This window comes from Schistocerca nitens, chromosome 9 (genome assembly GCF_023898315.1).
Source record: "Schistocerca nitens isolate TAMUIC-IGC-003100 chromosome 9, iqSchNite1.1, whole genome shotgun sequence".
Taxonomy (NCBI): domain Eukaryota; kingdom Metazoa; phylum Arthropoda; class Insecta; order Orthoptera; family Acrididae; genus Schistocerca; species Schistocerca nitens.
In genome coordinates this window covers 350,425,333-350,441,237 of record NC_064622.1, presented here as the reverse complement: position 1 = coordinate 350,441,237, position 15,905 = coordinate 350,425,333, and the positions used below count along the sequence as shown (strand labels likewise).

Below are 15,905 nucleotides of genomic sequence, written 5' to 3'. Positions count from 1 at the left end.
AGGAGAATATGGGCTTGGGACGAGGAATGAAAGAGGAGAAAGACTAATTGAGTTCTGTAACAAGTTTCAGCTAGTAATAGCGAATACCCTGTTCAAGAATCACAAGAGGAGGAGGTATACTTGGAAAAGGCCGGGAGATACGGGAAGATTTCAATTAGATTACATCATGATCAGACAGAGATTCCGAAATCAGATACTGGATTGTAAGGCGTACCCAGGAGCAGATATAGACTCAGATCACAATATAGTAGTGATGAAGAGTAGGCTGAAGTTCAAGACATTAGTCAGGAAGAATCAATACGCAAAGAAGTGGGATACGGAAGTACTAAGGAATGACGAGATACGTTTGAAGTTCTCTAACGCTATAGATACAGCAATAAGGAATAGCGCAGTAGGCAGTACAGTTGAAGAGGAATGGACATCTCTAAAAAGGGCCATCACAGAAGTTGGGAAGGAAAACATAGGTACAAAGAAGGTAGCTGCGAAGAAACCATGGGTAACAGAAGAAATACTTCAGTTGATTGATGAAAGGAGGAAGTACAAACATGTTCCGGGAAAATCAGGAATACAGAAATACAAGTTGCTGAGGAATGAAATAAATAGGAAGTGCAGGGAAGCTAAGAAGAAATTGCTGCAGGAAAAATGTGAAGACATCGAAAAAGATATGATTGTCGGAAGGACAGTCTCAGCATACAGGAAAGTCAAAACAACCTTTGGTGACATTAAAAGCAACGGTGGTAACATTAAGAGTGCAACGGGAATTCCACTGTCAAATGCAGAGAGCAGATAGGTGGAAAGAATACATTGAAAGCCTCTATGAGGGTGAAGATTTGTCTGATGTGATACAAGAAGAAACAGGAGTCGCTTTAGAAGAGATAGGGGACCCAGTATTAGAATCGGAATTTAAAAGAGCTTTGGAGGACTTACGGTCAAATAAGGCAGAAGGAATAGATAACATTCCATCAGAATTTCTAAAATCATTGGGGGAAGTGGCAACAAAACGACTATTCACGTTGGTGTGTAGAATATATGAGTCTGGCGACATACCATCTGACTTTCGGAAAAGCATCATCCACACAATTCCGAAGACGGCAAGAGCTGACAAGTGCGAGAATTATCGCACAATCAGCTTAACAGCTCATGCATCGAAGCTGCTTACAAGAATAATGTACAGAAGAATGGAAAAGAAAATTGAGAATGCTCTAGGTGACGATCAGTTTGGCTTTAGGAAACGTAAAGGGACGAGAGAGGCAATTCTGACGTTACGGCTAATAATGGAAGCAAGGCTAAAGAAAAATCAAGACACTTTCATAGGATTTGTCGACCTGGAAAAAGCGTTCGACAATATAAAATGGTGCAAGCTGTTCGAGATTCTGAAAAAAGTAGGGGTAAGCTATAGGGAGAGACGGGTCTTATACAATATGTACAACAACCAAGAGGGAATAATAAGAGTGGACGATCAAGAACGAAGTGCTCGTATTAAGAAGGGTGTAAGACAAGGCTGTAGCCTTTCGCCCCTACTCTTCAATCTGTACATCGAGGAAGCAATGACGGAAATAAAAGAAAGGTTCAGGAATGGAATTAAAATACAAGACGAAAGGATATCAATGATACGATTCGCTGATGACATTGCTATCCTGAGTGAAAGTGAAGAAGAATTAAATGATCTGCTGACCGGAATTAACAGTCTAATGAGTACACAGTATGGTTTGAGAGTAAATCGGAGAAAGACGAAGGTAATGAGAAGTAGTAGAAATGAGAACAGCGAGAAACTTAACATCAGGATTGATGGTCACGAAGTCAATGAAGTTAAGGAATTCTGCTACCTAGGCAGTAAAATAACCTTATATACGAAGACAGTAACTTGTTCTCGAAAGAACAGTTACTGTTGATGACCGTGCAGCTTTCCCAGGAATAAATGATGACTAACTGACAACCTCGTCTGCCGACAGGTGTTGTTGATATACCTCGATGTGGACAGCTGAAAATGTGTGCCCCGACCGGCACTCGAACCCGGGATCTCCTGCTTACATGGCAGACGCTCTATCCATCTGAGCCACCGAGGACACAGATGAATAGCGCGACTCCAGGGACTTATCCCTTGCACGCTTCCCGTGAGACTCACATTCCCAACTGTCCACAATTCTACGTATGTATTGTACCTTATAGACATTTGCCCATCCACTCATTACTCGCGCACGCTTTGGCGATTCCCGTAAGAGTTTGGGCAACCTGTGCGCATTCGTACAGACGAAGGTCAATGACTGGGTAGCCTTTAACTATATATACGAAGTATATACGAGGTATATCAACAACACCTGTCGGCAGCCGAGGTTGTCATTTAGACATCATTTATTCCAGGGAAAAGCTGCACGGTCATCAACAGTAACTGTTCTTTCGAGAACAAGTTACTGTCTTCGTATATATACACTCCTGGAAATGGAAAAAAGAACACATTGACACCGGTGTGTCAGACCCACCATACTTGCTCCGGACACTGCGAGAGGGCTGTACAAGCAATGATCACACGCACGGCACAGCGGACACACCAGGAACCGCGGTGTTGGCCGTCGAATGACGCTAGCTGCGCAGCATTTGTGCACCGCCGCCGTCAGTGTCAGCCAGTTTGCCGTGGCATACGGAGCTCCATCGCAGTCTTTAACACTGGTAGCATGCCGCGACAGCGTGGACGTGAACCGTATGTGCCGTTGACGGACTTTGAGCGAGGGCGTATAGTGGGCATGCGGGAGGCCGGGTGGACGTACCGCCGAATTGCTCAACACGTGGGGCGTGAGGTCTCCACAGTACATCGATGTTGTCGCCAGTGGTCGGCGGAAGGTGCACGTGCCCGTCGACCTGGGACCGGACCGCAGCGACGCACGGATGCACGCCAAGACCGTAGGATCCTACGCAGTGCCGTAGGGGACCGCACCGCCACTTCCCAGCAAATTAGGGGCACTGTTGCTCCTGGGGTATCGGCGAGGACCATTCGCAACCGTCTCCATGAAGCTGGGCTACGGTCCCGCACACCGTTAGGCCGTCTTCCGCTCACGCCCCAACATCGTGCAGCCCGCCTCCAGTGGTGTCGCGACAGGCGTGAATGGAGGGACGAATGGAGACGTGTCGTCTTCAGCGATGAGAGTCGCTTCTGCCTTGGTGCCAATGATGGTCGTATGCGTGTTTGGCGCCGTGCAGGTGAGCGCCACAATCAGGACTGCATACGACCGAGGCACACAGGGCCAACACCCGGCATCATGGTGTGGGGAGCGATCTCCTACACTGGCCGTACACCACTGGTGATCGTCGAGGGGACACTGAATAGTGCACGGTACATCCAAACCGTCATCGAACCCATCGTTCTACCATTCCTAGACCGGCAAGGGAACTTGCTGTTCCAACAGGACAATGCACGTCCGCATGTATCCCGTGCCACCCAACGTGCTCTAGAAGGTGTAAGTCAACTACCCTGGCCAGCAAGATCTCCGGATCTGTCCCCCATTGAGCATGTTTGGGACTGGATGAAGCGTCGTCTCACGCGGTCTGCACGTCCAGCACGAACGCTGGTCCAACTGAGGCGCCAGGTGGAAATGGCATGGCAAGCCGTTCCACAGGACTACATCCAGCATCTCTACGATCGTCTCCATGGGAGAATAGCAGCCTGCATTGCTGCGAAAGGTGGATATACACTGTACTAGTGCCGACATTGTGCATGCTCTGTTGCCTGTGTCTATGTGCCTGTGGTTCTGTCAGTGTGATCATGTGATGTATCTGACCCCAGGAATGTGTCAATAAAGTTTCCCCTTCCTGGGACAATGAATTCACGGTGTTCTTATTTCAATTTCCAGGAGTGTAGTTAAAGGCTACCCAGTCATTGACCTTCGTCTGTGCGAATGCGCACAGGTTGCCCAAACTCTTACGGGAATCGCCAAAGAGTGCGCGAGTAATGAGTGGATGGGCAAATGTCTATAAGGTACAATACATACGTAGAATTGTGGACAGTTGGGAATGTGAGTCTCACGGAAAGCGTGCAAGGGATAAGTCTCTGGAGTCGCGCTATTCATCTGTCTCCTCGGTGGCTCAGATGGATAGAGCGTCTGCCATGTAAGCAGGAGATCCCGGGTTCGAGTCCCGGTCGGGGAACACATTTTCAGCTGTCCACATCGAGGTATATCAACAACACCTGTCGGCAGCCGAGGTTGTCAGTTAGTCATCATTTATTCCAGGGAAAAGCTGCACGGTCATCAACAGTAACTGTTCTTTCGAGAACAAGTTACTGTCTTCGTATATATAGTTAAAGGCTACCCAGCCATTGACCTTCGTCTGTGCGAATGCGCACAGGTTGCCCAAACTCTTACGGGAATCGCCAAAGCGTGCGCGAGTAATGAGTGGATGGGCAAGTGTCTATAAGGTACAATACATACGTAGAATTGTGGACAGTTGGGAATGTGAGTCTCACGGGAAGCGTGCAAGGGATAAGTCCCTGGAGTCGCGCTATTCATCTTTGTCCTCGGTGGCTCAGATGGATAGAGCGTCTGCCATGTAAGCAGGAGATCCTGGGTTCGAGTCCCGGTCGGGGCACACATTTTCAGCTGTCCACATCGAGGTATATCAACAACACCTGTCGGCAGCCGAGGTTGTCAGTTAGTCATCATTTATTCCAGTAAAATAACCAATGACGGACGGAGCAAGGAGGACATCAAAAGCAGACTCGCTATGGAAAAAAAGGCATTTCTGGCCAAGAGAAGTCTACTAATATCAAATACCGGCCTTAATTTGAGGAAGAAATTTCTGAGGATGTACGTCTGGAGTACAGCATTGTATGGTAGTGAAACATGGACTGTGGGAAAACCGGAACAGAAGAGAATCGAAGCATTTGAGATGTGGTGCTATAGACGAATGTTGAAAATTAGGTGGACTGATAAGGTAAGGAATGAGGAGGTTCTACGCAGAATTGGAGAGGAAAGAAATATGGGGAAGACACTGATAAGGAGAAGGGACAGGATGATAGGACATCTGCTAAGACATGAGGGAATGACTTCCATGGTACTCGAGGGAGCTGTAGAGGGCAAAAACTGTAGAGGAAGACAGAGATTGGAATACGTCAAGCAAATAATTGAGGACGTAGGTCGCAGGTGCTACTCTGAGATGAAGAGGTTAGCACAGGAAAGGAATTCGTGGCGGGCCACATCAAACCAGTCAATAGACTGATGACCAAAAAAAAAAAAAGATGGCCATTTGACAGTCTATTCCTTTCCCCCTAGCTAAAAATAGCTGCACCGTGCACGTGTCCCATATTTGTAACTTCACAGATTTTCCTCCAACATTCACTATTTTTTATTCAAACTCAACACCGATTGTGTGACTACTTTTATCCTTAAATTTACATTATATGAACTGGTGCAATAAACACGACTTTCCTGACTCAGCACTGTCGATAACTAAAAATTGAAACAGGAAATCGTACAACTCTGACATCGTCCAACACATATTTATTACGGCTTTGCCGCAAAATTTACTCTGACGCATTTATCTCTCCAGAACTGCGTTTGATTTCTCCTCCAACAACACTCAACATGGTCAGACGCTACACTTTCCTTTTCAGTGACCTAAGGACAGGAATCACCATCACCCTTCCTCCCTCTTCAAAATACCGAGCGAGGTGACGTTAAACACTAATATCCTCCTCCTCCTCCTCAAAATGACTGCTGCCCCTAGCAGGTTCACAATACTGAAAATACATATAAAATACAATGCCTAATTAATATACACAAACACAATGATACATGACACTAAAATAAAAAAAAAACTACAAATACTCTACTACTTTCTAGAACGCAAAGCATACGGTACTTCATGCTATACTCTACCTTCCCTGTTTTCTCTGCGCTTAGCACATCTCTTCACTCTCTCTTTCTTCCTCTATCCTTCCTGTGACATGCCTGGAATCACATCCAAGCAACCCTTTAATGGCCGTAATCGCCCAACGTGTACTATCGTCGTTCTAGTTGGCAGCTGAAGCTTAACATTAACGGGAGATGTAGTTTCAACAATTTGGTATGGCCCTCGATACATCGTGAGGAACTTCTTCGTTTTCCCTTTTTGCGTATAGGGTTGGACAGCATTACCCATTGCCCCACTTAATACTGCGGTAAACTTCCTTTCAGCTTTACTGCGTCTTCCTGCCTTTCCAGAGCCTTTGTATTCGACTTTTGTACTCGTTTCCAAACATCCCGAATTGTCCTTGGGAATTGACGCACGAGTTCACCAGTCCTTCCTTTCTGCAGCTTCACTAAATCAAACAGTGACGGCATTTTCGCCCATAAACTACCTCATACGGAGACAAACCGCTATTTGTATGGAATTTTGCATTGTATGCGCATAAAATATGCTTCAAATACTCGTCCCACTGACGGTGATGAGAATCCACATAAAAACTCAGCATCTTCCCAATTGCTCTGTGTACCCGTTCTGTCCTTCCGTTGGCCAGTGGATGCAACGCACTCGTTCTCAACTTCTTTACGTTCAACAATTTACATAGTTCCTTCATTAAATCTGACATGAAGTTGGTCCCTTGGTCAGAACTATTGTCTCTGGTACACCAAACTTCAAACTCCAGTTATTTACTAACGCTTGCGCGACCGTTGCTTCCTGTTGATTTGGCATAGCCACCATCTCCACATACCTTGAGAAATGGTCTATTATTGTCAGAATGAATCTGTTCCCCGATGGTGTTCGCCTAAAAGGTCCTAAGACATCAATCCCCAAGAAAGACAATGGACATGTCGCTTCCAGTAATCGTAGCTGTATCTGTTTCCGACTCAAATGGTTCAAATAGTTCAAATGGCTCTGAGCACTATAGGACTTAACTGCTGTGGTCATCAGTCCTCTAGAACTTAGAACTACTTAAACCTAACTAACCTAAGGACATCACACACACCCATGCCCGAGGCAGGATTCGAACCTGCGACCGTAGCGGTCGCGCGGTTATAGACTGTAGCGCCTAGAACCGCTCGGCCACTCCGGCCAGCTTTCCGACTCAAATCTGCTCTCTGCGCACATGGTATGCAATTCTTGACATACTGATCCACATCTCCTTTCCTACCTCTCCACCAATACCTCTCCGCCACTCTCCTGTTCATCGCCTTACACTCTCCATGACCGGATAACACGTGATCATGTGCTTCCTTTAAAACCTCGTCCCTTAGTTTCGCTAGCACTACTACCCTTGGCCCTAGCTTCGTTTCCCTGCACAGAAGACCGTCGTACAAATTAAACTGTGGCTGTGTCCGATACAATTTACAATCGTTGTCCGCGTCCTGTAATTTTTGCCATACTGCTAGGTCATAACCTATGACTTCTACTTTTGTCACCTTCCTACTTAGTGCATCCGCATTACCGTGCGTCTTCCCAGGCTTGTGCACCACCTCGTAGTCGAATTCACTAAGCCTCACAGCCCATCGAGCGAGTTTAGTAGACGGATCCTTCAACCCCAACAACCACTTCAATGCAGCATGATCTATCACTACCGGAAGTCTTCTCCCACATAAATAACATTTAATATATGTGATTCCATAGATTGTGCTAAGCATCTCCCTCTCTGTTGTTGAATAATTCTTCTCTGCTGCATTCAGCTGCCTAGACGCATAGGCTACAGGATGTTCTTTCCCATCAATTTCCTGACTAAGAGCACACCCTAATGCTTAGTTCGATGCATCGCATGCTAGTATAAACTCCTTTTCAAAATCTGGAAACGCAAGAACCGGACTTGATGTCAACACTTCTTTCAGTTTGTCAAACGCTTTCTGACACTCTTCTGTCCACTCAAATTTCACACCATTCCGTAACAATCGCGTCAACGGCTGTGCTAAATCTGCAAAACCCTTCACGAATTTTCGATGGAAATTGCAAAGACCGTTGAATGACTGCACTTCCGTAACTGTTTTCGGTTCCCGAAACTCCCTTACAGCCTGTATCAACCTCAGATCTGTTCGTACTCCGTCCTTACTGATAATATGACCCAAATATCTTACTTCTCCTAATGCGAAATGACACTTATCCAGGCTCAACGTCAAGCGAGCTGCCCTTAACCTCATAAAGACTTCCCTCAACCGCTGTCTATGTTGCTCCATTCTTCTTGAAAACACTTTAATGTCATCCAAATAGACAAGACAATGCCGTGGTTTCAAACCCCTCAAGACACTGTCTAGCAACCTCTGAAGCGTTGCCGGTGCGTTTTTCAAACCGAAAAGTATTCTAATGTACTGGTAATGGCCTCCAGGTGTAGAGAAAGCAGTTTTTGGACGATCCTCTGAAGCCACCTCTAACTGATGATAACCACTTGTCAAATCCATCGTAGAAAAGTACTGGCACTGTCCTGAGTGATCTAAAGTCTCCGATATGTTTGGAATGGGGTATGCGTCCGTTACTGTCTTATTATTGAGCTATCGATTGTCACAACAGAACCTGTATTTCTTAGTTCCATCCCTAGATTTTTTAGGCACAACGACAGTGCCTGCTCCCCAGCAACTATTACTTTGCTCTATAATACCGTCCGCAAGCTGCTGATCAATGAAATCCTCCACGATCGGCTGCAGATACCTCGGTATTCTGTATGGTTTACGGTAAACAGGTGATTCATTCCCTGTTGGTATCCTATGTTGAACTAATGGAGTTGCTGGTAACGGCCCTTGCGGAAAAAACAAACCCTTAAATTCCCACAATAATTCTTCCATACGCCCTCTTTCTCCTCCTTTCAAATGTTTAATTTTGTCACGCAATGCAGTTCTATCGGCAGTTAGTGGTTAATCGCTTCGTCTACCTCTCGAACACCAGTCTTCGTCATCTGGCGCATCCAAATATGCTACTAAAATTCCTTTCCTGAAATTCGCGTCTACAGCGCTAAAATTATCCACGTTCACGGAAACTACTCGCCCGTCGTTCCTCTCCTGTACTCGTACAACACTACGTTTCACATAACAACCCAATGAACCCAAATCTTCATTATCCTCCAATGGTTCAATAACACATACTGTACCCACAGGTAGATTCGACTCCACACTTACCCAAAGGGACTTCCCGGTGCCAATAGACACACATTCATGCGAATTAAGCCTTAATGCTAATGTACGCGGTTCAGTTGGTTTGTTCATTACGTTGAACGCCCCTCGTGACAGCTCTGCATTGACAACAGTTTCCCCTTGTGCAAATAACATTCCACCAAGTTCCACAGTTCGTTGTCCAAGGTCAATTTTGGCATGATATTGATGCAAGAAATCTACTCCTAGGATCATGTCGTAGCCCTCGCTCACCCATGGTACCTCCTCCATGCATGCATTAAGTCTCTCTATGCGAAAGTCAACCCAAAAGGCGTGACCTCCTTATCTCCCACTCCCTGCAGTCTATAACTTGGTGGGTCTAACTTCCTTCGTCCCATTATATTCTTAGTAGCCACTGACACTTGCGCCCGTGTGTCCAAAAAAATCTTAAACTTTTTAGTTCCTACCACTGAACATTCCATCTCTGCATACGTATTCGTAGCATTGAAGTTAAACAGGAGCTCCTTTAGGTGGTTGGGGCCCCTCTGTCGTTTAACGCTTGTCCACCTCCCCTATCTCCATTTCTCCATCCTCCACGCTGCTGATTTCCATCCCTTCCTCTATTCCTTGGTGACTGGGTACATTGCCTCTGCACATGTCCCGTACGACCACACTTATAACATTTTATACCCGCTGCAAATACTGTTTGCCTCTCGCATACTCCTGCTGCCACATCTATTCCCTCACACTGAATTGCCAGCAGAATGGCCGAATACAAATCTTCCAGAGTTCCTTCACGCACTTTTCGTTACATATGCGCCGGTAACCCTCTCAAAAATACATCAAGTGCCCTTTGCTCGGCCTCCTGCAACAGAACACTATTCGCTTCATTGCTCTGACCCAACTCGTAAGTGTACTCATTAATTTCCCTTATCCTGTCCGCAAATTTCTCCACAGTCTCCCTCTGTCTCTTTGTCATTGTACTTAACCTCTCCCTAAAGTACCGAGCGCTATTCTGTTTCTTGTACCTTTGTAAAAGCCCTTTCTTTAACTGCTTAAACTGTCCTGCCTTCCTTAAGGCCACAGAACACCGTAAATATGTTTTCACTTCACCCGTTAATCTAATCTTGGCTACATGTTGTAACACCCCATCCGTCACTTATCTGGTTTTGGCGTGTTTTCACCCCAGCTAATTGACTAACGGATCAACAGAGGATGCAAAACTGCCGCAATATCGGATAACGCAAAGAAAGTAATAAGGCCCTGCAACTCCTGATTGAACTGCGGTGGCAGTGTTGACATTAATTGATTCAGAATTGATCACTTTTAATTAAAAAGGGGTGCACATTGATGTTATATGCAGCTATTGAAAACCAGATGCAAATGTTGAACATACAATTAATTAAGAAAGTGACTTGGGATTTCAACTACTTGATTGAAAACAGATGCAGTCGATTATCACAAATTTATTTTAACTCACGACCTTCAGTCATCACATTATGTGACTCTCCTACCAGGCAGTGGTAATAAATTGCGTTTGCGTGGAGTAAAGCTCGATAACTCAAAAGTAATTCCTATCGACTGACCCAGGCGTAATGCGAAGTGCTAGAAGAATTCTACAGTACACGGCCCATGAAACCCTCGTGGAAACTTTGCCGACGGGATCCAACAAATTAATCAGTGGCCGGAGCGGGCGCAATATCACCGAATACAGTGTGGCGGAGTGGCGTCGATGTGTGGACGTCAGCCGACCTTATGGTGCTGCAAGGGTGCGCTCGTCCATTCACTCCTAGCTATGTTGCTCAGTACGTAGCTGAACCAAAACTTTCTATCTCTGAGCTCAACCGTTCCATTTGCTAAGTCCTAAACTGCAGAGATGCTCACTCTTTCTCAGGCAAGCTGAGTAAAGAATGCCACTTCCGCACTCTAGGCAAGCTGGGAACGGAAGACCTCCACTGAGACTTCTGCCAGTCCGCTCTTCGCCTTGGTTTCCCCTCCAGCAAAATTACTTACGCCAATTGCAGCGCAAGTCGCGTTAATTATGCATCGATTCCCAGCGCCGACCAATGCCTGCTCTGGGAAGTGAACAAATTCCCACAAAATTTCCCTTCCTCTCCACTTCTTCTATTTAGCTCCCCCCAGGCCACCCATCAAGGTTAGCGTCTGCACAAACACCAAGTTTTCCGGAATTCTGACTCCCAGGAGAGTACTTCAAATTGCTTGGTCCTACATTCCCATCGGAGGCCGGCGTATTTCATGCTGTCGCTCTTCACCTGATTTACTTCAGGCTCTGCAGACCGTGAATTCACAGTGATGTTGCTATAGTCATGAACACGCATATTTTGACCTCTGTTGACCGCTCCACCATAGCTTTGCGTGGCTTTCTCGCATTTTTCACTAAAATGGGATGACGGACATTTATCAACATGTGTAAAGTTCTCCGTCTGTTTCCCGGTACAGCAGCATGGAGTTGGGGTCAACCACCCACTCACTGTCACTCATCTTAAGGCGGCTGGAGGCCGCGCACCGTTACTGCTTTCTCAGAGCTTGAGCCGCCCTAAGCTGCCTATTGTCACTTCCCTTAGCTGCTCCCCCGGCCGGCCACGCTCAACTCTAAATGCTTCCCTGGGGTAAACTAGCGTCCAGTAAATCAACTCGTTTCCACAAAGTTTTCATGTCGTGTGACTTACTTTAAAACCATCACCCGACATTAATTATTCCACTATGTCCATACTATACCCTCTACAAGATGCATTGTGCCTTGTCAGTCATTTTGTTCAGCTCTACTGCTCGCTCAACGTGAGTTTGGTGATCTTTAATGACTTCATGTAAGGGGCATAGTTCTTGCCATCTTACAATGTAACAACTGCTTATCAGACCAACCATTCATTGCAGCTGAAATTTCCAAGTCCTCCACAAACGAACGCACATGCTCAGATGCCTTGGCAGAAAACAGAATAATCCAACTTGTGGCGGCTGGATCAATCTCCTGCACCCTAGGCTGATCAGATGCGGTTTCCTGCTCACTTCTAGATGTTAATTCATTTCTCAACTGCGTATTGTCTGTTGTCAATTGCGCTATCTTTTTCATCAAAATCCACACCGCTTCTGGTTCTGACACACCTCGTGTCCTTGACTCTGCCATTGTGTTGCTTTTGTTCTCAGTTAGTCGTTTATTTCGAGGTTAAGTTCAAGAATAATCTGACTTCCTACAACTCTGTATCATCATACTCAGTAACATCATAAACCAATACAAACTAATCAAATGCCACGAAAAATAACATCTTACTGTCCCAAATACACTAACACTTACTCTGACAACAAAGAATACTATGCCCACGCAAACATCTAAAATGTGGCTTCTGGCAAGCCATACTCAAAAAACAAAAAAGAAAGAAAACATCAGACACTCAAAAGAACAATTCTGACAGCACTCACCACATCTTGGGACTGTACTCCAGGCGGTGGGCTCGAACATCATACTGGACAGATGACGTCTGCTATTCTGACACCAAATGTTGTGGATGGGTGCCAGGAGTTGCCATATTAAAACTCGGCGAGAACTTTCCAAATGATTTATTTGTTTCCACTACAGAGTTTCGTTCACCTCAGTCCGCATCACAGGCCCGACATTGCTGAGGAAGTACCCCAGTGGCCTGTGGAATGCAACGCTGTGTCGTGCCAGCCTTGTTCACCAGCTGTAGAGTTCCGATTACGTCAGGATGGCTGCGCCAGCAGCCGACTCAGCGGCCACCGTCCCTGTTGAGTCGGCGCTGCTCCGCCGGGAACAGTAGGCTGGGCCTGCTGCTGTTTCTTCCTCGGCTGGCGTAGCTGGGAACGCAGTGGCAACGATCGCCCGCGATCCGGCGTTCGAACTTGCAGCCCTCGTCTCGGGAGTCTCCAGCATGTGTCGGGAGCCAAGATGACTGCCCGCAGTAGCGACCCGAAGAGTGGCCCGCCCTGGCCGGCTGCGGACCCCAGAGAGTCGAACCAACGACCCACCGTGGACTGGGACGCTGTCGCCCCATCTGTTGTCGTGTGTTGCCGGTAGTGTGACACACCCCGCCGTCCAGGAGAGCTGTCACACTTGAATCCCCCGATGCCAAACTTGAATCCCCTGTGTTGGCCTCAGAGGGTCGAACCAGTGACCCGCCATGAACTGGGACACTGGCGCTCCATCTGCTGCTGTGTGTCGCCAGTAGTGTGACATGCCCCGTCATCCAGGAGAGCTGCCACACTTCAATGAATCTCGTTAGAAAACAACACATATTTATACTCGGCTGCGCACCTCTGTTTCATTAACACCTCGCTCTGAGTTACGTACACCCCAAACCCCAGTTGCGCCAGTGGGCCCCTTCTTCCTGTAACTTGCGACATGCAAACTGCTGCGTTTACACTTTTCAGCGGTTCGATGGCCCTTGTGGCCTCCATTCCACATCGCAACCGCTGGTCAGCATAACTTACTACAATCCGACCCGCACATGACTGTAACTTGTGCGCTCTGAAATATTGCACCAAATCTAACTTCCCTATCTAAAACTATGGCGCCGCTACAATATGGTGATACTTCGACAGCTAAAAGGTTCATAAACAGCCAGTCACCTTCTTATATATGTGATGGATATCGTACTGTACATGAGATTCTGTGCAGAATGTGTGCCATGACGGCTTATTGACAGGTGGTGCATGAATGCTGCATATCTCTATGACCAAATTTATCATAATGCGACAGACGTGCCATGATTTCAGAGAGTTGATGAATTGGCATGTAGAAATAGTTTATGTCTGCTGCACTGTGACCATTGCTCTGTCTCATTTGGGTGGATGGGGTGAGTATGTAAGTTGTATTTTTCCATAGTTATTTAAAAGTCTTATAGTGACATCACATGCTAATAACACATCGTTTATTTGTTTAAAATAATATTATAACTGTCTTCTCATTCTTTTTTAATACACCTGGAAGCATTAGCTGACTAAGAGAGATGTTGTCCATGCAATTTCTCTAGTAATTAACCAGGATCGTTTGGAAACTTGGTTCTCATTGGTCCAGAGAGGAAGGAGCATGGGGTGACACTTACTTGTAAAGCTGTCCACATATTTCTGGCCACAGGTTACGACTTGATTGCTGCTTAATGCCAGCTTCCACAACAGTGATGTTTCTGGTAGTGACCAGGATGGTCTCATTGGAGATGATTACACCTAAAATAATGCAAATTTCTTGGTCATTGCTGTATTATTTGCTAGCATAGTGTCCATGATCATGGCCAGACTCTACACATCAGCATTTGAAGTGTGGTCTACCTCACAAGCGATTCAGTTTTCGCAGGGGGCGATCGGAGATATTGGCCACCTCTCTAGGTTCCCAGAATTAACACTACAAGTGTATACCAGTGTCACTCTGGATCCTGGAGCAGTCAGCCACAATGAAAATTCAGCATTGAAGAAAGGATGTTCAAAGTTTTGAAGCTTAATTAATTTAACAGAAATATTATTTGAAGGGTCACAGAGACCAGGGAGTACAAATAATGTAACTATTCTGTCGCCGAATGTGAAGTACGTTAATGAGTAAATGGCAAGTAGGAATGACATTTTACTGACGGAAGGTGTTATACCCAGAAGCATTGTAAAAATAACTCAGTCGTGAAAGTGACTTAAATAACTTTTGTGACGAAAATCATTCTTTAGCTGACGCTCCTGCAATAGTTATGGACAACGGCGAAAGTGACCTGGACGCCGAATTTCAGACCGCGACTAAGAAAATACAGTAGTGCACAGTCATTGTTGGAACAATGCTGTCCCTAATAGGAGAGCCCTTCCAGTCGCCTATAACGTTACAGTTCATATTCGAATAGAGCAGAATTAATGAATGAATCGATTTATGAGTAAGTGAGAACACTTCAAAATATTCGTGTAATATGTGGATTTTAATAAATGACTAGCATCTTCATCTGCATTTGCATCCTTAGATCCGGTTAACTTCAAAGTTACATCACTGAAAAACTTCCGTGGCAGTTTTCACTAGTCTCGAATTTTGGGTGCATTAATGCTAATATTGATCGAAAAGGAATATGAGAGAGATGAAATAAAATGCGTTTAGCACATGAGAGTCCAATTTCATTACAAAATATTGTGTATTCAGGTAATTTCTCAGCAAATAATTGAGGGTCACTGTGACCCTGGTATACATTTCGCGTGAGAACTTCAGAAGTTTACACCACTGGGGTTAACAGAGACGTTGTCGGCAAAAAAAGTTGTCATATGCTTCAGCAGTAGAGATGCTTTGGTAAGCTCACTTTTGATTCCTGCCGCAATTGAGTCAGACGTTTTATTATCATCGCTAGAAAATGAGAGAAGTTTTGTACATACACCTTCTTCACGGAAAAGCGATGTTTTGCCATTGGAAAGGTTTCAATGTGTACTTGTATGCGTTCAAAGAAACAGAATAATAAACAGAGGTGTCCAACTGATAAATTGTTTGCTCTTTTGAATACGGTTCCAGTACTGAAGAAATCACTGTCGTTGCCTTTGAGCGTCCACATGAATATTTTTCAGATATTTTTGAATCTGAACACAGCTGCGACAAATTGCTGCAGCAGCTCAAAGAGACATAACTACGGCTATGTTTAACTGAATGAATCAGGAAGGATGCTTTCGGAGCTATTACTTTTTACAAGATTTCACCTCAGTTTTAAATCCATAATGACCAATTTAAAGTGGAGACCATAATACACTACCATGAGAAATCAAAAAACAACTTGCTTTTATCTGCGGTTTCAAGTCCGATTGTTGAATAGAAGTACTGTATGTTGCAGTATTTGTGTGTTTTTTAACGTCAGTTTCTTCTGCATGAGAAAGGTTGAAATATGAGGG

At 45.4% G+C, this 15,905-nt stretch overlaps 1 non-coding gene across 1 annotated transcript; it reads left to right on the top strand.

The window, feature by feature from the left end:
* The first annotated feature begins 4,066 nt into the window (after positions 1-4,066).
* Positions 4,067-4,140, top strand: Trnat-ugu (transfer RNA threonine (anticodon UGU)). Its single transcript has one exon. It is a non-coding gene; the product is annotated as a tRNA-Thr (tRNA).
* The last annotated feature ends 11,765 nt before the right edge of the window (positions 4,141-15,905 follow it).